The sequence below is a fragment of the Palaemon carinicauda genome, chromosome 39 (genome assembly GCF_036898095.1).
Source record: "Palaemon carinicauda isolate YSFRI2023 chromosome 39, ASM3689809v2, whole genome shotgun sequence".
Taxonomy (NCBI): domain Eukaryota; kingdom Metazoa; phylum Arthropoda; class Malacostraca; order Decapoda; family Palaemonidae; genus Palaemon; species Palaemon carinicauda.
The window spans coordinates 39,710,860-39,733,745 of record NC_090763.1 but is presented as its reverse complement, the minus strand read 5'-3'; the positions used below and the strand labels follow the sequence as shown (position 1 = coordinate 39,733,745).

At 47.7% G+C, this 22,886-nt stretch overlaps 1 protein-coding gene across 2 annotated transcripts in view; it reads left to right on the top strand.

The window, feature by feature from the left end:
- Positions 1–22,886, top strand: part of LOC137631137 (tRNA endonuclease ANKZF1-like) — a 406,209-nt gene that overhangs the window by 89,131 nt on the left and 294,192 nt on the right. The gene's annotated exons all lie outside the window — the stretch shown is intronic.

Sequence of the window (22,886 nt, the reverse complement as noted above, 5' to 3'; positions counted from 1 at the left end):
AGTAGTAACTACCCCTCTCACTCACACACCTGTGATTGGAGCTCACTTTACTTTTGGCTCGGGAAGAGAGACCGGCCTTTTGACTTTTTAATCTTATGTTTTTTTTCTTTTATACAGTACAGTATATATGAAAACATTCTTTAGGTTTTTATATGTATTTTAAGCTTTCTTTAGACTTAATGTTGTTGTTTGTGTGACAGCGTAGTGCAGCAGGTTTTCAATGGCTGAGACCCTACCCTTACGACCTTCCTTCCTTGGACAACGGACACCCCCTAGGCGAGTGGGCTTCTGAGTGTCTCAGCCGCTGCCGTAGGGGAGTCGTCGTCATTTGGATGCTCCTTCGTTGGTATGTTAATGTCACTCTTCCCCCCCTACGTATTCTTAGAGAGACTCTGCTTGCGGCCTTCACAAAGCTTGACCTCAGCCCTGCTCATTCTCTCTGCTAACGCCGCTTACTTTACGTGGGCAGCCGGCAGATCCTCTGTGGAGGGAACACCTTTCCCGTACTCCGGTTAGGTTGCACTTGCAAATGGTTTTCTTCATTAATTGAAATGATAACTGTTTATAATTTAATATTGTTCCGTAACTGGAATACAAACCTATGCTATTTATTAGGGGTTATTACTCCTAGTGAAGCTGAATGGACAAGCCATTAAAATTTTAGAGAGGGTTAACTACCCATTCCGCTAGTTAGTGGGGGTAGTGGGGGTAGCTTGCTACCACTCCCGCTCACACACCGCTGGTTTAACTCGCTTTACTTTTGGCTTGGATGGTGTACGGTTGTTGCCGTTCTTCTTCCTTTGGCTACTTGGACTGCCATTAAAGCTTTTGTTTGTGCATTTTCTTTTATAAGTGTGTGTTTGTGTGTCGACTTCTGCGACCATGCATACTTGACTTGGACTTGAAGTTTGGCCCTGCGGAACTTTCATGTCAGCTGTAGACACCAATAGCCACACCCTTTGTTCTGCCAGCAGAGGTCAATGGTTTGATAGTGGTAACAGGTGTAATGAGTGTCGAGAGTGGTCTGCCTCCTAGCGGGAAACGTTTGGGCGACGGCGGAAGAAGAAGTCAAAGAGGGATATTTCTTCTTCAAAGATTTTTTCGAAAGAAGAAAAACCCAAGACCACTTCTTCCGCTTCCCGACCTTCCTCTGAAGCTCCTGCTTATTTGGTCTCTTCTGGGAGACCATCAAGTAATAGCGTAGACACTTTAATATACGTCCAACCCCGGTCATTGAGAGATGGTGTTGCTTCCCCTTTGCGAAGCGTACCCACCTCTCCCCCCGGGTAAGGCCTTGTCTCTGTCTCCTTTTGTTCAGATGTGGTCGTCCTTGGGGCTTCTGGGTCCTTCCTCCAAGGAGTCTACCCACCTCTCCCCCCGGGTAAGGCCTTGTCTCTGTCTCCTTTTGTTCAGATGTGGTCGTCCTTGGGGCTTCTGGGTCCTTCCTCCAAGGACTCCTTGCTGCCCTTCATCATTCATGTTACTAGCGCGCAGTCGTCGTCGACTTCGGAGTTAGATCCTCTGTCGTACATCGACATGATAGTGTCTAAGGTATCTTCTGTGGCCGCTGCCGATGCCCCTGCACCTTCAGACTCTCCAACTGTTGCTGCCAACTTTGTTCACCCGTTCCTGCTCATCCTTCGAGGGGGTAGCTTAGTCTTTCTTCTTCTGTCTCTCCTTCGAGTGTTTCTCCTCCTTGGGGGAGTTCACTCATAGAGACTCCTCTGCGGAGGACTGCTGCTTCTAAAGGTCAGCTTGCTGATCCTCCGGCCCTTAGAGGGCATCTTCGGCGCAGAGCTCGCCCTGCGCTTCGCCTTAGAGGTGCCCCTTCATCATCGGTGAAAAGGCGCCTCTTCGGATCGTCAGCCTAACCCTTCAGCCGTCTCCCGTAGGGGAGCCTCCGCTTCAGTCATCTTCCGGCCCTCGACATTCGACTGTTCCTGGATCTTCTCCTGATGATGCTGTAGCTAGTCCTCGGACTTCGGTCCTGGACTCTTCTGTGGATCGTTCGCGATCCTCGTTGGTGGATGTTCGGAATTCAAAGGGCACATCCCAGTTTCAGTTCAACCTTCATGCCGACCTGCTGACCTGCCATCACCGTTCCTATCTCCTATTCATCATCTGTCTGCTCGTGCTGCACGTCGTAATAATTCAGCTGTGTGCCAACGATCTCCAGCGCGCCAGCGCCCTTCAGTGCACCAGCCCCCTTCAGTGCACCAGCGCTCACTAGCATCACGTCAGCGCCCTCCAGCAATTCAACGCTTTCCAGAGTGTCATCGCTCGCCAGCGCGTCACCGCTCTTTGGTTCCTCAGCACTCGCCTGCTCATCAGTACCTTCCAATGCCCCAGCAATCTTCTGATCGCCGGCGCTCTAAAGCACTTTCTCGCCGGTCTAAGGACCAACGTTTTCCTGCTCACCAGCGCAACAGCGCTCTCCGACTCATCAGCGCTCTCCGACTCATCAACGCTCTCCGACTCATCAACGCTCTCCGACTCATCAGCGCTCCCCTGCGCAGCTGCGCTCTCCTACGTGACAGCGGTCTCATGCGCAGCAGTGTTCTTCTGTGCGCCCGTGCTCTCTAACTTGCAAGCATTGTCCTGCACACCAGCACTCTTCTGTGCACCACTGCTCTCCTGTGCGCCAGCGCTCTCCTGTGTGCCAGCGCTTTCCTGCGCTTCAGTACTCGCTGGCTCGTCAGTGATCTCCAGCGCGCCAGCACTCGCCTGCATTCTCACAATTACCTGTGCTCCAGCGCTCTCCTGCGCAGCGCCGTACTGCGTGCCATCACTCTCCTGCGTACAAGCACTCGCTTGCCAGCGCTCACCAGGTCACCAGCGCTCTCCTGCGCACTTGTGCAAAACCTCAGAGCAGGTTTGTGAAAGGTCACCATCGCCCCTTTCCCCTCCCTGCAAACGCATTACAGCGTGACCACCGGGGAAAGGGAAAGGCTCCACAGAAGGGTTCAGGATCCCGAAGATTCAATGTTCAAAGGTGGATCCACCACTGCAAACTTCGGTTGAGACTCCTCACAGGGAACCATCGGTCCCTTTCCCTTCAGAAAATCTTTCTGACAGTGCGTCTGTCAGCAAGCAGCCTTGGTTCAGTGCCATGGTCCGAGCAATAGTGCAAGCCTTCGGGCCTACTATTTCATCACACTAGGCACTGATCTCCCTTCAACGGCACCAGCAGACCTACCGCGAGGAACCTTGGCTTCTTCTCCCCTGAAGAGGGAAAGAGGAGTCTCCGAAGCAATCACATCCTGTTAGGCCTCCAAGGCCCGTCCTTCCTGTTTCTCCCGCCGGACACACTCTCTTACCTCACCTCTGCCGAGGGAGTCGCGCGAGGCCCGAACTTCCTCCTTTCCACCTTCGAAGGAAGTTTCTCCATACACGGAGAGTTCTCCACCACCGACGAAAGTCGGGAGGGACAATCCCATCTGGTCTTCGATGCTTGAGTACCTACCTCCTTCCTCGGAAGGAATCTAAGGACTCCAAATCTCTCCCAAAGTCCTCTTCAAGGACCTCCAGGCCTACAGGAACCATTAGTCACTCTAGGGATGCCTGCAACCCACCCAGAGAGGAGCTCTCTGGGATGGAAGAATTAGACTTCGCAGCTAGTCCCACTTCAGAGTGGAGCAGAAAGAGTCAGAACATGCATTCTGGCAGATTCTGACTCTTATTAGGGTACTCAATGGGTTTACTGACCCGGAAATACATCCACGAGGGGGCAAAGATGCAGTCTTAGACTGTGTCTTTGGCTCTCAGAAATCCTCTTAAGACCAGTGCAGCCTTGCCCTGGTCTCAAGGGCTAAAGGGTGTCCAGGCTAAAATCGCCCAACAGCTCTCCGAGCTCTCCTCCTCCCAACGTTCTGGCTCTACTGCCAAGCTTCTCCCAACTCCTCGCGTCCAGCAGAGGAGGTATTTTAAGATCTTGGACGAGCCACATCCAGCTCTTCCTCTCCATCACTCTCTGGAAGAGCTCACCAAGGGAGTCTCTCTAGAGAGGCTCTCTAGCTGTCAGGTCTCGTTCTCGGCATCAGAGGTCCTCAACCAGAAAAATCACGAAGTATGTCATGCAGGCTACTTCGTGGCTTGATCTGTGGTTGGGGACACAGGGAATCCTGGTTCGAACCAAGGATTTCTCCAAGAAGCGCACCAGAAAAGCTATGGAAACTTTCCTTCTCTCAGGCACACGCACCATTGAGTTTCTTGCCTATCAAGTCTCGAACTTATGAGTAAACACCATTCTGAAACGTCGAGATGCGGCGTCTGAGAGATTCCATCAACAGGTCCCAAATGCCAAGATCGCTAGGCTCAGGAACTCCTCTTTATAGGGATTCTCTCTGTTTGAGCATAAGGACGTAGAACATGCCACTGAGAGATGGAAGAAGTCCCACTAGGACTCCTTCCTCCATAAGGCTTTGACATCCAAGCCCTATAAACCAAGAGCTCCTCAGCAGTTCCGTCCAACGAGGACCATGACGAACAAGACAGGAGCAAAGACAGTTGTGTCTAAAAAGCCCTTTCTGACCAAAGACGGGAAAGGCACTAAGTCCTCCAGGGGAGGAAAATTTCTTGAAGGGAGCGGCCGAGGCCGCAAAAGCTAGGATAGGCATTCCCCCTGCTTGTCCACCAGTGGGGGTTGCCTACAAAGTTGCTGGGACAGGTGGAAGCAACTCGGTGATAAGCCCTGAACAATTTGTTCTCTGTGATTCGTTCAGGGTATCACGTCCCGTTCACATCATCTGTCCCTCCCCTGATCAGGAATCCAGTGTCAATAGACTCCTTTGCGATGGGATCAGCATACGGGCTAGCCCTCCGGGCAGAAGTCCAGACCCTGTTGAAGAAGGGCGCTCTCCATGAGGTCCTCGATGAGTCTCCAGGCTTCTTCAGTCGAGTTATTTTTGTGAAAAAAGCGTCTGGAGGTTGGAGATCCATCATCGACCTCTCGGCTCTGAACAAGTTTGTCAACCAAACTCCATTCAACATGAAGACGGCAGACACAGCCAGACAAGCGGTAAGACCACGGGACTTTATGTGCACGCTGGACCTAAGGCCTAAGGACACGTACTTCCAGATCGCAATCCATCCATCTCCAAGGAAGTACTTAAGATTCAGCGGAGACAACAGGAAATACCAGTTCAAGGTGCTCTGCTTTGGTTTTTCCCCAACACCTCAAGTCTTCACCAGAGTGTTCATCCTAGTATCATCTTGAGCACACAGGATTTGCATCAGTCTCCTCCGTTATGTGGACGACTGGCTAATCCTAGCGGACTCGGTGGCAACCCTTCTTCAACACCGAGACAAACTTCTGAGGCTTTGCCAAGATCTGGGGATCATGGTAAAGCTCGAGAAATCCGCCCTGCTTCCTATGCAGAGACTGGTATACCTAGGCGTGATAGTAGACACCAATCTCCACAAACCATTCACATCAGACGACAGGGTAATAAGGCTGAGAAAGGTCGCAAGACCCTCTCTCAGACGAGAAGAACTTCCAGCCCGGACGTTGTTACATCATCTCGAACATCTCTCATCCCTGGCCTGTCTAGTTCCCAATGGTCGCCTCAGGATTCGATATCTCCAGTGGCAACTCAAGTCCTGGTAGAATCAGGTTTCGACTCCCCGGATATCTTGATCCGCATGGGATCAGCAGAACAGACGGACCTTGAACGGTGGGTGTCAGATGAGAACCTAGGAAAGAGAGTGGATCTTCTCGTCTTCCTCCCCAGAATTGATGCTGTTCTCAGACGCTTCAAAAAAAGGGTGGGGGCCCCACATGCTTTACCACATGATCTCAGGCCTCTGGTCAGAGTCAGTAGAGTACCTCCACATAAATCTCTTAGAGATGAAGGCTGTCTTTCTGGCCCTTCAACAGTTCCACCAGTTCCTGGCCGGCCCCTCAATGGTGGTGAGGAGCAACACCACCACCACAGTAGTGGCTTACATCAACAAACAAGGAGGTACCTTTTCGCAGCCCCTATCCCATCTAGCAGTAGAGATACTGAGATTGGCCAAGATTCACTCGATACCACTATCGGCATGTTTCACTCCAGGCAAGAAACATGTGCGTGCCAACAACCTGAGCAGAGCTTCTTAGATAGCGAGTACCAAGTGGTGTTTGGATCATCTAGTCGCCAACAAAGTCCTGACTTTGTAGGGCTTTCCAACTGTGGATCTCTTCGCAATTACCCTGAACTTCAGGCTCCCGTTGCACTGCTCCCCAGTCCCAGACCCCATGCCTCTCTGGCAAGATGCATTCCAGTAATGGTGGGACAACATCGGCGTTTATGCCTTTCCCCAGTTGTCTGATGAGGAAGGGACTCAACAAAGCCAGAACATCGGTCAACCTCTCAATAACTCTCATAGCTCTGCTATGGCATCATACTGAATGGTTTCCGGGCCTTCTGCACCTCCTGACGGAATCTCCAAGAGAACCCCCTCCACGACACGATCTACTCAAACAACCACATACCAACATCTTCCACAAAGCCGTAGCTTCGGTACTACAAACCTGGAGACTATCCACCATCTCCTCACTCAGAGAGGATTTTTGCAACAAGTTGTGAGCAGGATATCTGGATACCTGCAGAATTCATCAGCAGCAGTATACCTGGCAAAGTGGAAGGTCTTCTGTAGTCGGTGTCGTGGAAGGGGTATCTCTCCTCGATGCCACTATTCCAGCAATAGCATAGTTCCTTGTGTATTTGCATGAGGAAATACGCCTTTCAGTCTCAGCGGTTAAAAGCTATCGCTTAGCCTTAAGCCTAGCCCTTAGACTTAAGTAAGCGAATTGATATATCCTCATCGCTAGAACTTTCCTTACTCACACGGAGTTACGAACTTACCTGTCCTCAGTCTGAAGTCAGACCTCCCCTGTAGAACGTGGTTCGAGTTCTCAGATCTCTAAAGAGATCTCCCTATGAACCATTATGCCAGGCAACAGATTGTCACCTGACTTGGAAGACGGTGTTCCTACTACTTTTAGCTTCGGCGAAGCGAGTTAGGGTACTTCATGGTCTCTCATACGACATCGCCCATTCAATGGGGTGGGGAAAGGTAACGTTCGGTTTCGTCCCTGAGTTTGTAGCCAAGATTCGACTCCTTCCGGATTTCTAGTCTCTGCTCAGTAACTGATGACCCTGATCATCTCTCACTATGTCCAGTAAGGAGTTTGAGGCTGTACCTCAAGAGAACAGCCGCCCATCCCCGTGTGTTTGCACTTTAATTCAGCACAGGATAGAACAAGAAGAGGGTCACTAAGAATACCATCTCTGCCTAGATGAGGGTCACTAAGAATACCATCTCTGCCTAGATGAGGGTCACTAAGAATACCATCTCTGCCTAGATTCGTAAGGTCATAGACCATGCCCTGAATCTGGACCCTCCTCCTTTACATCGCCCCAGAGCCCACGATGTCTGGGTCATAGCTACGTCTCTGGCTTTCAAAAGATACTTCTCTGTGAAGCAGGTTCTACAGGCTGTGGAAACGTCAAAATAAGTTCACAGCCCACTACCTGCAAGACATGACCCACAGGAGGCTCGATATGTTCTCTATCGGCCCTTTAGTGGCTGCACAACAGCTATTATAATACCTCAAGCTCTTTATTGGACAAGTAGCAGAAGGTTGAGGGAACTGTTACCCAGTTTTAGTCTGTGTGAAGGAAAAGGTTTGACTGGCTCTTATTCTTATCTTGATCCTCCCCTCTCTTGGGGAGAGCAGCATCCTGGATTCTCTGCATAAGCTGACCTCAAACCACTGCAGGTAAACCATGGTCCCTTGTATTCCTTGTATTAAGTTAATACTATTGCGTCCCCATACCCTGGCAAGGTGGTATTGGGAAAGTCCTGGTCACAATAGTTTTCCTACAGACTCGCAATAACTTTTACCTGGACAGTCACACTTCTAAACATCTCAACACACATCTTGTGTAGGCCGCGGACCCTGTTTAGCAAGGTTTAGTGAGGTGCAGGGACTCCTTATTTTTGGTACAAACCTATTCAAAATAAGGAGCCCCTGGGTAAAGCCAAAAGCCAGTTTGGCAGGGACGTCCACCATCCTAATGGGTGAGTCTCCCCTAATAAATAGCTTAGGTTTGTATTCCAGTTATGGAACAAATAACAAATCTGGAGATAATTTGTATTTTCCTAACGATATAAACCTTTAGCTATTTATGCAAACTTACCTGCCAGCCCTATCCCCCTTTAAGTCCTACCTCCAAGCAAAGTGGGCTAAATCACCGGTGTGTGAGCGGGAGCGGTGGCAAGCTACCCCCCTTATCCCCACTAACTAGCGGAATGGGTTGTTAACCCTCGCTAACATTTTAATGGCTCGTCCTTTCAGCTTCGCTAAAAGTAATAACCCCTAATAAATAGCTGAAGGTTGGTATCGTTAGTGAAAATACAAATTATCCCCGAATTTGTCATTTTTAGCTTCGACTCCGCTCTTCTTCTTGGGACGATGGTCCCACGGCCTTTCGTGCCGGTGGAGGGTGCACATGACTTTAGCTTGTCCGCTCCCCCTTGGGAACTCCCCTTCTCACAGGAGGATTGAGTTGTATTCACGAGTAGTTTGTTTTTGTCATCTGAATTAATTAATTGTAATTCTTGTTTTGTTAGTTTTTACGCTACTGCTCTCCTTCTCCGATCGATTTGGCCAGGGAAGGGAGTGCGCAGTCCTTAATTTGTGTTTGTTCTTTTTGGGGACACCTTTCCCGTCTGCGGATGAGTTGCTTCTCCTGAGGGAGTTTTTTCTTGCATAATTAGTTTTCATTTTTCCTCAGTTATCGATGCCATACTTCTTTGTTTGGCTAAGATAGCTGAGGTAGAAAAGTAGTGTTCTCCTGGGCTTGTGGCAGCTCTTGATCAGCACACTAATCTCAAGGAACTAGCTCTGGCTACGCTTTACCAGGTAGCGATCGATGCAAACCTTCAACTTGAACAAGGCTTGTTGGTGGGAAGCAAAGAGCTGCTCAGAGGTCTGCCTCCAAGGCTTGGACAACTTTTCCCTTCCTTCCAAAGGAAAACATCCCTTCATCATATCCGTCTTGCAACCTTCCCACTTGCGGGGAGAATTGTTGACAGCTACACTCATCGCATGTTGCAGTTTTCTTCGCCAAAGACTTCACTCCCCCCCCCCCCCATGCTGAGCCGACACTAACGTCGGGGGCGGAGTAAAGTCCGAGGCAAGTCTCTCCTGCGGGTGATCCCCTTTCTCGTTCACGAGAGAGACCAGCCATTGAGAAACCTCTTCGGAGACCTTCCAGAGATCTTCATGCTGGGCAGTCTTCCCTATGGAAGATCATCATCGTCATCGGCGAGCTCACTGAGTTCGTAGGCCTCATCGTCGCCTCAGACACACTCTTACCTTTGGCAAAGTGACATCTGTTTGGCTCATCGTCGAATTCTGCCGAATGATCCCCTTCGGAGGATCATCAAGGACCTCACCGTTCGCCCACTCCTCAGTTATTGCCCCCGTCAAGATATCGTCAGCCAGAGGATGCTGCCATTGATGACTGGGGTATGTCGCCGATTGCTAGCTTGTCGATCACCAATTGTCGATCTCCAGCCCGCCAGTCGCTGATCACCAATCTCAGCTTGCGTATTGATGATTGCCAGCTTATCAATGACCGATTGCTAGCTAATCTTTCACTGATCTTCGATCTCCAGTCTCACCGATCACCAATCGCCGCTCCAGCTCACCGATCCCCAGCTCTCCGATTGCCAATTATTATCTCACCGATTGCCAATTATTAGCTCGCCGATCGCCAATTTCTAGCTCACTGACCGCCAACTCACCAGTCATCGACCCATACTGCTGTTCTTCAACTAACCGATTATCTATTGCCAGCTCGCTGAACGTCGTCTCGGATCTCCGCTCACCGATTGCCACCTCACAATTAGACCATTCGACCTCTCCCCATTCGCCAGCTCGCCTATTTGCACCTTTCTTATTGTCAGCTTGCCGATTACCAGCTTGTGTTCATCACTGAGCCAGCTCAAGCTCGTCTTTTCTCCTCTCTCTTGGGCTTAGGCTACTTCAGTAGCCCTCCCATGAAGAGTTGAAGGAGTTTTAAATATTAAACTTAGCCGGAAAATATATATATAGCTTACGTCTCCGACGGTCGACAGATTCCAAAAACTCGCGAGCGATCACCATGAAGGTTGTCGGGTGTGCCCACCAGCGCCGACTATCGGCCAGATACCGCATATACTTCTCAACCAAATCAGTTCGTCTCTGTCGGTGGTAGTGACAGCATTGGTTCCGCTCGCGCTTAACCTCAAGTTTCTACTGATTGGTGAAGTACTTGTTCATGGTTTTATGGCTTTCGCCGTGTTGGATTATTCTCAAGCAATACGATCTTCTAAAGAAATGCTTTTGAAAGGAGAGAAAAATTTTTTACCCTTGCTTTTTTCATCTCTCTCTGCATTTTCCATAGAGAAAGATGGCCGACCCTTCCCTCAGTGTACGGAAGTGTGTTAAAGGCTTTTAGTAATTTTTTTTTTTTTAAATTATTGTTGATATTTATAGATTTATCTCTATATATTTTATATCTCACCCGCCTTTATTAGGCCTCTTCGATTCCCTTTCCATTTATACTAAACACCGAGATAAATTTTATATTTTTGTTTAGAAGCGACCTATGCCTATTCTTTGTAGGCGGTACGGACTTGGAAAGCGAAGTTAAACAACGTTGAGCCCATTCAATTTTCATATTTGTTTAGTTTGATGAGATGAATATTTTTAGAAAATATTTTAAGAATTTTATTCTTTGAATAGTCTTCGTGCTGTTTTCAAAGATGAACTAACGTTTGGTTTGTTTATGCTATGCAGTTTGCACTCTATCGTTACGATAGAGAAAGAGAGAATCACGGTTTCACTTTGCAGAAAGAGTAAATCGTTTTTGACGTTTTGTTCATTCTTCTTACAAACTGTAGTTTTTAGATACTAATTTAAAGGAACATGTTAATTTTCAATTTCTTAGTCCTTTTAGTTTTTTCCTTTAGTTAAATAACCTTTTATTGACGAAGAGTGAGTGAGCTTTTCTCTTGTGAGTAGCAAGAGAGCGAGAGAGAGAGAGAGAGAGAACGATCCAAATCTTTATTCTCACAGATATTTACTCTCGTCCCAAGTCTCTGTACGGGGAGAGAGAGAGAGAGAGAGAGAGAGAGAGAGAGAGAGAGAGAGAGAGAGAGAGAGAGAGAGAGAGAGAGAGAGAGGATATAACGTTCTAGTTTTTATTCTCATCCCAAGGCACTGTACGGTGAGAGATTGAAAACGTTGTCCTTAAGTGATTTAGTTTTAGTCTCCTCCCAAGTCACCGATCTTTTTAACTTTATATATTTCCGTTTTATTCTATATATATGTATGTGTTCCATTTTGTACTAATGAGCTTACATTATACAACATTTTTCGCAATCCTACCTTTTGATTTAAGGAAGAATTGCGTGCTTCAGGTAGAAATCAGCTTTATTCATGTCTTATGTGAAATTATTAAAAAATGCAATGTCAGTGAAGAAAGTGCGAAAAACATGTTCTGTGTTGCGGAAGGTTTGTTTGTTCGTGCTTGTCACTTGCCTAGTCCGAGACCTCTTTCAGGCTCCCCTGCACCAGGGAGAAGGAATGTCGTAGGACCTAAGAGAGTGAGAGGTGTAAACCAACGAACAGACGTTCCCTCAAAGGTATCAGACGTTGCTCTTCAAGCACGTCCTTGTCATAAGACAGGAGAGAGAAAGTTCTCCTCGTCTTCCGATGATTCGTCTCTTTAAAAACCTTGGCGTAAGGTTTTGAGACGGTTGAAACGTTAATTAGTTCCTTCAGAACAAGTTCAACGTCCTAGCTGTAGTCATCATGAGAGTCCCATTCATAGCGATGACGTTCATGTACAGACGTTTCCGACGTCATGATCTATTCAGAGTGCGGTTGATCCGAAGTTAAGTGTTTTACAAGATATGCTCTAAAGCTTTCTTCTTTAATGAAAGCTTACGATCCTATTCCTGTGCGAAAGGATTCTTTGCTTTTGTACGTCACGGTTCTGGGATACGTGATTCAGGTCTTCAACCTTCTAAACGAGCTTTGTTACGTCACACTGACGTTATTCCTAGTCTCAGCTTTGCTGTTAAACGAGATGCGGAGCATAAATCTCAATGTAACTTTGATCGACAGTCAGTTAAGTCGAGTCATAACTTTGATCAGCAGTCATTGCAGTTCCTCCGAGACTTTGAACGTCAGCCACCGCAGTCACAGCGTGACGTTGAGCTGCAGACACCGCAGACACGACGTGACGTTGAGCGGTAGACAACGTAGACACGACGTGACGTCGAGCGTCAGTCACCGTAGTCACGATATAGCATCGAGCAGCAGTCACTGCTGTTGCTGCGTGACATTTGAACGTCAGCCGCCGCAGTCGCAGCGTGACGTTGAGCTGCAGACGCCGCAGACGCGACGTGACGTTGAGCGGTGGACGCCGTAGATGCGACGTGACGTCGAGGGTCGGTCACCGTAGTCGCGATATAGCATCGAACAGCAGTCACCGCTGTTACTACGTGACGTTTGAACGTCAGTCACTTCTGTCACGACGTGTAGTAGAATAACATTCTCTGCAGTCACAACGTGACATCGACCCTCCTACTTTAACTGCTGTTCATATACAAGTTGATGTAGCCTTTCAGGCTTTTCCTTCATGTCATTCTGAATATAAGTCTCCTTCTCGCAAGACTTTGGATTTGTCAGATGATGTGCCTTCTGAAGAGGTTGATGACCCCCTTTCAACTAATGTACCTTTGGGGATCCATTCAGAAGAGGAGTAACCTAGGGTTGTCCAACAATCCATTGTTTTTAAAATTATGATTTTCTTTGGGGAAGTTTTGTCCTACTCGTTTTTGTAACGGCTGCTCCACGTTCTCCGCCGTCTGAGTTTACTCTTGGCATGACTTTCTTCGACTCCTGCATATACGAAGTCAGTTCTCTCTTGTTCTTCCAGGAGAGTAATGCTTATGCTGGGAGACTGGTTGGAGTCCAGAAGAAGTTTGGGAGGGTCTGCTTTTGCTTTTCCTCCTTCTTAATTAGCTTCTCGCTCGAGCGTCTGGTATGACGCAGGAGAGGTTCTCGGCTTGGGAGTGCCTGCCTCTACCCAGGGAGACATCTTAAGCCTAGTGGACTCTCCTTGTCGTCTAGCCATGAGACGCTCCAAGATTTTATGGTCTTCTTCAGAGCTAGACCATCTCCTGAAAGGAGTTTTTCGAGCGTTTGAAGTATTTTTTTTTTGGATTGGTCCCTGGGAGCCTTAAGTAAGAAGGTCTCTCCAGCTGACAATGTATTGCTGTACGAATTATGTCATGCATGAACAAGGCTATAAGGGATGGTTCCAATGAACTGGCAGCCACGTTCACTGCAGGAGTACTTAAGATGTAAGTGCACTCAATGTGTTCATTGTCAAGACAAAGTTCACGATGAAGACTACCAAATCTGTCTTGGCAGCAGTAAGGGAAGGCAACTGGATGGTCTCTCTCGACCTTCAAGATGCATACTTCCACATCCCGATTCATCCAAACTTTCAACAATATCTGAGGTTTGTGGATGGGAAAGTAGTGTACCAATTTCGAGCACTGTGCTTCGGCCTCAGTCCTGCTCCTCTTGTTTTTACAAGGTGCATGCAAAATGTAGCAAGCTTTCTACATTTTTCAGGGATCAGAGCCTCCCTTTATTTTGACGACTGGCTAATCAGGGCGTTGTCATTAAATCTCTGTCTGCAGGACCTCAAATGGACATTAGACCTAACCAAGGAGCTAGGTCTGATAGTGAACGTAGAGAAGTCGTAACTTACAGTACTCCATCCCAGACTATTCTTTATTTGGGGATGGAGATACAGTGTCGAATTTTTCGGGCCTTTTCGTCTCCCACAAGAATGGAACAAGCTCTGTTAAAAGTCCGTCACTTGCAAGAGAAAAACAGTTGCTCTGTAAGAGTTTGAACAAGCCTCGTGGGAACTCTTTCATCGCTGGAGCAGTTTATCTCTCTGGGGAGACTCAACCTTTGCCCTCTCCAATTTCACCTAAACCATTGGAACAAGGAGAAGGGCTTAGAGAGTATCTCTATCCCAATCTCCAACTCAGTCTAGACATGTCTGACTTGGTGGGACAGCAACATCAGACTTCGAGAAGGTCTTTCTCTTGCGATCAAGAACCCAAACCATGTGTTGTATTCAGATGCATCGGATTTGGGTTAGGGAGCGCCACTGGACAGTCTGGAATGCTCGGGTCTTTGGTCCACGGATCAGAAGGAACTCCATTTAAGGCAAGTAACATCTCTCTTTTGACGAGATTTGTGCAAGGAGAAATGAATGTCTTAGCGGACTGCCTCAGCAGAAGAGGACAAGTCATCTCCATGGAGTGGACGTTGCACAAGACTGTGTGCGAGAAGCTATGGATGACATGGGGTCTACCCACCATAGATCTTTTTGCGACTTCACTGACAAAGAGGCTCTCGACTTACTGCTCTCCAGTTCCAGATCCAGAGGCAGCCCACATAGACGCTTTCCTGCTGGACTGGTCTCGCCTAGACATCTATGCCTTCCCACCATTCAAGATCCTAGACAAGGTTCTTCAGAAGTTCGCCTCTCACGAAGGGACCAGGTTGACGTTGGTTGCTCCCCTCTGGCCCGCGGCTGAGTGGTTCACAGAGGTACTTCTATGGCTAGTAGACATTCCAAGAAGTCTATCGTTGTGGATGGATCTCCTGCGTCAGCCTCACGTAAAGAGATTTCATCAAAGCCTCCCCGCGCTTCGTCTACCTGCCTTCAGACTATCGAAAGACTCTCTAGAGCTTGAGGGTTTTCGAAGGAGGCAGCTAGAGCGATCGCGAGGGCTAGAAGATCCTCTACCATCAGGATTTATCTATCTAAGTGGGAGGTATTTAGAGACTGGTGCAAGTCCTCCTCTATTTCCTCTTCCAGTACCTCTGTAGCGCAGATTGCACATTTTCTGCTTTATCTGAGAAATGGTAGCTCCCTTTCTGCATCTACCATTAAAGGCTACAGAAGCATGGTAGCTTCTGTTTTCAGGCATAGAAATTTGGATCTATCTAATAACAAAGATCTTCAAGACCTTCTTAAGTCTTTCGAGACTTCCAAGGAGCGTCATATTTCTTCTCCTGCTTGGAACTTGGACGTGGTCCTGCAGTTCCTTATGTCAGACAGGTTTGAACCGTTAAGTTCGGCCTCCCTGAAGGATCTTACCCTCAAGACACTTTTCTTGGTGAGCTTGGCTTCTGCGAAAAGGGTTAGTGAGATACATGCTTTTAGCAAGAATATCGGCTTCTCCGCTAATTAAGCAGTATGCTCTCTTCAGCTTGGTTTTTTTGGCCAAAAATGAACTTCCGCTCGTCCATGGCCTAAATCATTTGAACTTCCCAGTCTTTCTGAGATTGTTGGGAATGAAGTTGAAAGAGTGCTGTGCCCCGTTAGAGCTCTTAGTTTTATTTATCTAGAACTAAACTGCTGTGAGGTTTTTTCAGAGGCCTTATGGTGCTCCGTTAAAAGCTCTCTTTGCCTATGTCGAAGAATGCGTTGTCTTATTTTATTAGACTATTGATTACAGAGGCACACACTCATTTAAGTGAGAAGGATCATAATTTGCTTAAAGTTAAGGCTCATGAAGTTAGAGCGGTAGCAACTTCAGTAGCATTTAAACAAAATAGATCCCTTAGAAGTATTATGGACGCGACCTTTTGGAGAAGCAAGTAGGTGTTCGCTTCATATTACTTGAAAGATGTCCAGACTCTTTATGAGGACTGCTACACGTTGGGACCATTCGTAGCAGCAAGTGCAGTAGTGGGTGAAGGTTCTACCACTACATTCCCTTAATCCCAATATCCTTTTAATCTTCTCTTGAAATTTTTAATCTTGTTTTGGGTTGTACGGGAGACTAAGAAGTCTTTCGCAATCTTTTGATTTGGCGGGTGGTCAAAATATTGTTTCTTGAGAGCGCCCAGATTAAGGGTATTGATGAGGTCCTGTTGTAGGGGTGTTCACCCTGATTATAACAGCTCTTAGAAGTCTTTCAGCATCCTGAGAGGATCGCTGGGCTTCATAAGGATAGCGAACTAATGAGTCAGAGTATTCATCAGAGTCAGCTTCCTTATCAGGTACCTATACTTAAGTTTGTTTTTTTAATATTTGTCAAAAACTCTTGAGCATATATGCCTTTATTGTTTTAATACTGGTCTCTACCCACCACCATGGGTGTGAATCAGCTATATATATATTTACCGGCTAAGTTTAATATTTAAAAATGATATATTCAATTTGAAATAAATTTTTGAATATACTTACCCGGTGAATATATATAATTAAAGGCCCTCCCTTCCTCCCTGATAGAGACCCTACGGACTGAGAAGAACTGGTTTGGTTGAGAAGTATACGCGGTATCTGGCCGATAGTCGGCGCTGGTGGGCACACCCGACAACCTTCATGGTGATCGCTCGCGAGTTTTTGGAATCTGTCGACTGCGGAGACGTAAGCTATATATATATTCACCGGGTAAGTATATTAAAAAATTTATTTTAAATTGAAAATATCATTTTACCGCAGATTTCCTAATGGGAACTTAATTCAGTACTCTCTATCGATGACTGGGGTAATGCGCGAGGGTTACTTTTGGCACTTAATACCCCTCCTGGCCCCCAACCTTCGCCCTACCTACGGACTGTCCGCGGTCTCGTCCTTTGCCAGCCTCACGGCGCTCGACAAACCATCACTCCTCGTTATCTGCTCGTCATTGAACTCCGGTTTGTGCCTTGCCAGCTGGTTCCAGCTATCCGGTCGATCTTCCATCACCGACTTGTCTTCAGGCTGTTGCTCGTTGTTCGCCGACGGTGGTTCATTCGCGATCCTCTCCAGAGGTTTACCGCTCTCCTAAGGGTTACCGATTGTCAGCATGCCGATCACCCACACGCCGATCTCTGATCCGCCGACCTCTGATCTCTAACTCGCAGATCGCCAGCAGCTCGCCAGCAATCTTCGGCTACTCGCCGGTCACCTTCTCGTTGTTCACCAATGACTCACCGGTCTCCAAGAGCCGAAGGGAAATGATAAGAGCCTTGCGCTAGTCTTCGTTCACCAACTCGCCGATCGTCTAGACGAACGTCAAACGACCGACAGTCTCCATCAGCAGCTCGCTGACAGATAGCTATGCGTGACCTTGCTGTCACAGTACAGCAACTCCAGAAACCACCCCCGATCGTTGCCAACGTTTGCCAGAACAACACCACTCTAATGAATGGTGCCGTTTGCTGGAAAAGAAGTTTTCTAAGCCTTCTCTTCCTCAAGCTTCCGAGCTCCCTCTAGAAAGACGTAAGTCTTTTCCCCATCGTTCGCTTTTGCCTTGTTCTCCTCCCCGCAAACGCAGGGCATCGCGTTCACCGGGGAGAACGGAAAAAAGCAAGACCAAGGAAACCAAGAATTCTTTACACAACCAATGCCTTGGTCAGTTGTAGGCAGACCTCTGATTTAATAGGTGCTTAGACTAACAAAGCATTGGTTTGCCATGAACCTATGTCAATGGAACATAAAACTCCCTTCAATCCAACCATAACTGTCAAGCCCAGTAACTTATATAAAAGCATTCACGATGTTTTGTTATGGCCAGGACTTATACAGTGTCAAATGATTGTGTTATCCAGAAATTTAAAAATATAAACATATGCAAAGGTACATTGTCTCTGTGCTTGAAAGTCTAAATCTGTGTTTCTGGGCTCGAACCTGTGCTGCCCAGTGAATAAGCTCCATTTAGCACTTATTCTTAGGTAATTTACTGCTAAATATACCAGAGAAAAAATGTAAAGGAGTGCTAGGTTAACTAGCTCGCTCACCTATTGGTGTCGGTATAAAATTGGGCGTATAATCCAGAGGTCCCGCACTATTTAGATTCATCCACGACAGAAACCCCAATAGAGGAGAGCCGTTCAACCTCACTCGGTACTACTAACAATGCATCCGCTCAGAACCCAACTCCTTTTAGCACGCCTTGTGCAGTAACCCGCATTTTTGTTGTGCTCTCGTTTTGGATTATTTTCAATTGGATTATGGCTTCTTCGTCGGTTTCCCAGGAGACACCGTCTAAGTTAAGTACCAAGCTTGGTTTTACTGTGTTTTGAGCAACCTAGATCGTTTAATATTTATATTATAGGAGTTTATTCTCTTCGTTCATATCGATCTTGCTTGATTTCACTACAGTTGGTACTCCTGTTTTTGAGAGCTTTTAGTTTCACTCGCGGTGTTACTATGTGTATTATTAAATATTATTTGTTATTGTGAATATTCATTATTTAGCGTTTAGAATCCTCGTGGTTCAATTTTAGGGCCGATATCATTTACGTATCGTTATGGCTGCCGACCTTCGTTGCTAGGCGGCAATGTTATTTTTAAGCCATCATGTGTGTCTTTTGTGATTTAATTATTATGTTGCATGCCTTGCCCAAAAAATTTCTATATGTTTATTTATATAATTTTTAACGCTATTATTATTATAATGAATATTTGTGCCATTACTCCGTTTGATCTGTCTGGTTGGGGATCGTCAGTTGGTAGCCCTGCTGCCTCGTATCACGTGATCCTCCCCCATGCTCCCCCTCTCGCTAGGTGGGTGGCTAGGCTTCTCTCCCCCTCTCCCCTAGGGGACCGTTGCCTTCCCTCCTTGTAGAGGGGGTAAATCAGTGTTTATGGACTTTGTCCTCCGGGTGTCCCGGCGGGTTCGGCTCTGTCTAGTCTGGTTGGCCACCGGTCAACAGAGTTGGATCCCGGTGCACCCTATTTTATATTCACTTATCACACTGGTTTATGTTATATGAAACCCTCTGGGTTCCGTTGGCGGTTCTTAGCTACAGTTCCGCCCCCCCTATTATTTTATAACATTTCCTATGATTATATAGGATGATTATATGACAGATCACTACCCCGGAGTCCCTATATGAATTGGTTTTGGATATACTTTTATTTCCCGGCCCGGGGCCTACCCCGCCCCAGGAAATCAGACACCATGTGTCTTAATTCTTTGTTATTGCATCCTTTTTTATGCTCCCGGCTCGACCGGAATGGATTGCTATACTTTAGTTTAAGTTAGACTTATGTTTAGGCCCGGGTCCTCCGGACCCGCTCCTACTTAAGAATATTACAGTTAAGCTCTAATCTTGTGTTAGACCTATGTTTGGCCCGGGTCCTCCGGACTCGCCCCTACTTAAGAATATTACAGTTAAGCTCTAATCTTGTATTAGATCTATGTTAGGCCCGGGTCCTCCGGACCCGCCCCTGCTTAAGAATATTACAGTTAAGCTCTAATCTTGTGTTAGACCTTTGTTAGGCCCGGGTCCTTCGGACCCGCCCCTACTTAAGAATATTACAGTTAAGCTCTAGTCTTGTATTAGATCTATGTTAGGCCCGGGTCCTCCGGACCCGCCCCTACTTAAGAATATTACAGTTAAGCTCTAATCTTGTGTTAGACCTTTGTTAGGCCCGGGTCCTTCGGACCCGCCCCTTCTTAAGAATATTACAGTTAAGCTCTAGTCTTGTATTAGATCTATGTTAGGCCCGGGTCCTCCGGACCCGCCCCTACTTAAGAATATTACAGTTAAGCTCTAATCTTGTGTTAGACCTTTGTTAGGCCCGGGTCCTCCGGACCCGCCCCTACTTAAGGGAATTACAGTTTCTCATATACTATTCTTTTTATAGATGGTGCATTGTCTGACGCCGGCCTGTGCAGCTGTTATGCACCAGCCTTGTGGCCACTCCGTCTGCCGATCTCATGCCCCTTGTGGGGTTCAACTGGAAGACGTTGTGGTATGGCACCCGGATAACTGTGTGATTTGCTTCGACCTCATCACTACCCTTGGATCTGACTCGGTGAGTCCCGTTGGCTATGTTGCCTTCTTATTTTACTATTAGTAAGATCTCTATGGTCTTGAAGGACCATTGGGAGTCTTCCCTTTTATAATTCCCACTATTATTTCAGGCATCCCCGGAGCAAAAGTCTGCGGCTCGGGCCACACTGAAGGTGTGGGTTGGTGGTTTTGCCCGGAATGTGAAGTCTAAGCGGCCATACGTCCTATCTGAGGACTACTGCTCCATGGTTTACCCCAACGCTAAGTCTTCAGCCGCTGTGGCTAGGCATGTGGCAGCTCCCATCATTGCCCACATTGATGCCACCATAACGGGTCTCATCGACCCAGAGCAAGATCCATCGGACGCCCCCGGAGGTCTGGAGGATAATGTTGCCTCCATGAACCTGGACGTCGAACCAATGTTACTAGACGAGCCGGATACAGGTAGGGTGGTAAGTGAGGCAAGTGTTTCCGGCGCTGAGATTCCTATCCTCAGCCCCGCTCTTTCTTCTTCTTCTGATCGCTCTTCTTTTCATGGATTTTCTGGGGACCGTGATTCGTCTCAACGATCATACCCGGTCCCCCCTAAGGATAAGTCTACATCAAGAACCTTACCCAAAGCTCGCAAGCCCCACAAGACTTCCCATAGCTCTAAACAAGGTACAGACCTGTCATCAAAAGCCTCTGGTTCCTCCTCTAAGTCTCACGACCCGGGAGTTCATTCCGCCCCTCCTTCTGCTAGCCCGGGCCTTTCCGAATCAGCCATGCTTCGCATCGTGTCGGAGATGCAAGCAAAGTTGGTTTCGGAGATGCATTCTAAGATGGACACGATGTTCTCTAACATCGGTCAGAGACTTGGGGCTTTAGAGCAAGGAGCTCCGGAGAGAGTCCAAAGCTCTCTCATCCCGGATGCCTCTAAGCTCCCGCCGTTTGCCAAGAACAACCCTTGGCGTATGGCTCTTCATTCCCCGTTCTCAGACGGAATGTTGACTTTGGAGGGCCTTGGCACTCGTCCTCTAGAGGACTTTGAATTCTTTCCTCCTGGTCTGGCATTTCCATTTCATGGTTATGCCAGGCTTACCGAGGAAGCTTTAGTTCGGTTAGACAAGGTCCCCAAAGAGACGGTCATCTTCCCTAAAGAGCAAGCCCAATCTGTTTGGGCCAGATTTTTGAACGACATCGGCTGCACTAACACCATGCTGACTCCTTATAAAAGCTCTTTTACGATGTTCTTAATGGACAAGAACACCTTGACTCCATGCGTCAATAAGGTGGCAGAGCTTGCCTTCCAATATGCTCTGGAGGAGAAGCCCTTGCCTCCCATCCGAGAGGTGGATCCAATCTCCCTCCTTCTTCCTTCAGGCATTGAGTGTTGGGACAACGTCCATACCACCTTTACCTCTGGCAAGCTAGCAGCAGACTGTGCCTCAGTTTTGTTTAGTGAGAGGCTTCCCCGTCTCCCGGAATCCCTCATTAAACAGGAATATGATTCCCGCCTACGTGTGGGCCGTACTCTAAACTTGGCCACATCCACGGAGTCGATAGCCTTGACTTACGATACGGAGAGTATTTTTAAGTCTCTCAACAAGGCTACATTACAGTCTTTATATTATGACCTGTATGACTTCGCTACTGCTAAACGCAGATGTCGCAAGCATGTCCTAGCTGAGGCTACGATTAGGCATGAACCTAATAAGCTCATCCGGTCCTCCTGTTGGGGTTCAAATCTCTTCCCCGAGGATCTCGTAGAGGAAGTCTTGGCGGAGGCCACTAGAGTTAATCAGAGCCTTAAAGCCCGTTGGGGTTTGACCCCGAAACGCAAATATGACCCCGCAAATTATCAAGCCCGGGGTAGGAAGAAGCTTCGTCCATATACCTCCACCCAGTTCAGGCAACAGCAGAGTGGTTCGTCCAACTTCCGGCGGCCTCTTCCCCCATCTCCTGTTGTCCCTGCACAGCCTTCCACCTCTCAGGCTCCTTCGGATGACTATGTCACCGTTCTGCTCCCTAAGAGCCAGCTTTCTGGTGCCTCCTCCACTTCTCCTGCCTTTAACCAGTCTTACGAGGCTCGTAGCTCTTCCCAGAGTTATGGTAGAGGTAGAGGCTACCACCGTGGTTCTAACCAGAACAAAGGCAGGGGAAGAGCCTTTCGCAGTGGAAAGAATTTCCGAGGCGGACGTGGAGGCAACTCCTCAAACCAATACTGAGGTGCAGCAGGTAGGGGGGAGGCTCTATGCCTTCCGCAACAAATGGAGGTTCAGTCCCTGGGCGTTCAGTATCATCTCCAAGGGACTGGGGTGGAGTTGGATTCAAGGACCTCCTCCTCCGAACAAATTTCGTCAACATTCCACTCCGGACCTGGTCGAATTTGTCCAGGATCTTTTACAAAAGAACGCCATACAAGAAACGAAACACCTGAAGTTTCAAGGTCGGCTGTTCAGTGTCCCGAAGAAGGATTCGGACAAGAGAAGAGTGATTCTAGACCTATCCCTTCTCAACTTGTCCATTCAATGCGACAAGTTTCGAATGCTTACCGTCTCGCAGGTGCGGACCTTACTTCCCCGTGGGGCCGTCACCACCTCTATCGATCTTACAGACGCCTATTATCACGTCCCGATAGCGAGACACTTCCGTCCGTACCTAGGCTTTCGCTTAGGGGACAAAAGTTACTCCTTCAAGGTGATGCCCTTCGTGCTCAACATCGCCCCAAGGATCTTCACAAAGTTAGCAGAAGTCGCTGTTCAGGAACTCAGGAATCAAGGGATTCAAGTAGTAGCCTATCTGGACGACTGGCTCATTTGGTCAGACACCTCCCAAAATTGCCTAAAAGCCACTCACAAAGTCATCCATTATCTTCAATCTCTAGGCTTCCAGATCAACTTCAAGAAGTCCCGTCTTCTTCCAAAATCGAAGTTCCAATGGCTCGGCCTGCAATGGGATCTTATATCTCATACTCTGTGTCTTCCCAGACCCAAGAGGTTAGAGATTGCAAGGAACACCAAACGCTTTCTCAAAG